Raw genomic sequence first — 1,798 nt, 5'->3', positions numbered from 1 at the left:
GCAAGTTAATATATTGCGTAAGATAATAGAGATTGCGGCAGAGTCTAATAATCTTATGAGAAGGGAGGAAACCTCAAAATCCTCCTCTCCAAGGAGTATGGGGCTGGAGGTTTTAAGGAGCTAGGAATGGGCAGAAATGTGGGATCCGTGATTGGTGGCAGGGTGCGGAATGAAGTCTTGGGAAGGGGAGAGGAAGAAACTGCATTATCATGCTGATTTCGTTCTTCTCTGGGGCTCTTCAAACCGGTAATGTCAGCCTTCTGCTGGTATCCAGGATCTGAAGAACAGCTTGAGCAATTCTTAAACAAAAGCCTTATGATTCTAACTTCGGAAATCCTATCTATGGAAACAGTGGGCACACACATCGTCCGTATCTGGTGCCATGTGGCTTTTGGTTACAAGGAAGTGGGCCAAAGGGCAGACTGATGAATGCTTAGTTATAACTGTATTTCTGTTCAGAACCTGACATGTAGTTCTTGTTAACCCTGTGAAGACAGTTTCATAGTCAGAGCAGGGTCTAACGCTGAGTCGTTTTTTTTTCTCTTTTTTCTTCCTTTAATAAAAGTAAAAGAGCATTGTATTAAGATTCGGTGCGGGGCTGCAGTTGAACTATGAGGGTAGGCTTCCTTTTCCTCAGAGGATTTCTCAGCTTTAAAGCTGGAGAGTAGTTTGATTTCTAAAGTATTTTCTTAACTTTAATATCTAATAAAATACAGTTTCTTTTTCAAAGAGGATCTCCGTGTAGCCATGAAAAAATACCTACTTTCAACTCAAAAATTAAAAAAGCAACATAAAAAAGTAGCCCAATTCAGAAAAAAAAAAAAAAATAGGGGAAAAGATCCATTTGTGATGCTCACACAAATATATTTCTACCAGGTTGCAGATTAAAAAAAGGAAATTCGGAGGCCGAGGCGGGTGGATCACGAGGTCAGGAGATCGAGACCATCCTGGCTAACACAGTGAAACCCCATCTCTACTAAATTAGCCGGGCGTGGTGGCGGGCACCTGTAGTCCCAGCTACTCGGGAGGCTGAGGCAGGAGAATGGCGTGAACCTGGGAGGAGGAGCTTGCAGTGAGCAGAGATGGCGCCACTGCACTCCAGCCTGGGCGACAGAGCGAGACTCTGTCTCAAAAAAAAAAAAAAAAAGGAAAAAGATCTTAAATCAGTCTCAGGAGGGTTTAAACAATTTAAGTGCAAAATAGAGAGATTAGTAAAGAGCGACACAACCCTAGGCAACCAAGTTAATAACCATAGAGGCTGATGGGGAAGAGGGGGATGGGTATCAGAAAAACCAAGCAAGAAGGAAAAACCTGAGTACGGAGACAGATTGGGGTTGTTGTTCAATGCCTGCGTTAATAAATTTTATTCTATCTTTGAAAAAAAGTTAAACAAGAAATGCCTACTGTTATTTTATTTTAGCCTTCACTGGTAAGAAAGGTTGTATAAATTCTTCCCTGAATCAGGAAAATGCTCAACTCTGACATTTTTTATTTTTCTAAAAGGTTCTTTTCGTTTTCAACATTTTCATATGCACTTTACTGGCATTTGAAAAAGAATCAACCAGGGGTGCAGTGGCTCATACTGGTAACCCAGCAGATTGGGAGGCTGAGGCAGGAGGATTGCTTGAACTCAGGAGTTCGAGATCAGCCTGGGCAGTATAGGGAGATCTCATCTCTAAAAAAACATTTTAAAATAGCTGGGCATGGTAACTCCAGCCTGTAGTCCCAGACACTCTGGAGGCTGAGGTGGAAGGATTGCTTGAGCCTGAGAGGTTGGGGATGCAGTGAGCTATGATTG

This window comes from Colobus angolensis, unplaced genomic scaffold (genome assembly GCF_000951035.1).
Source record: "Colobus angolensis palliatus isolate OR3802 unplaced genomic scaffold, Cang.pa_1.0 Scaffold69, whole genome shotgun sequence".
Taxonomy (NCBI): Eukaryota; Metazoa; Chordata; class Mammalia; order Primates; family Cercopithecidae; genus Colobus; species Colobus angolensis.
This window is presented reverse-complemented; position numbering follows the sequence as displayed.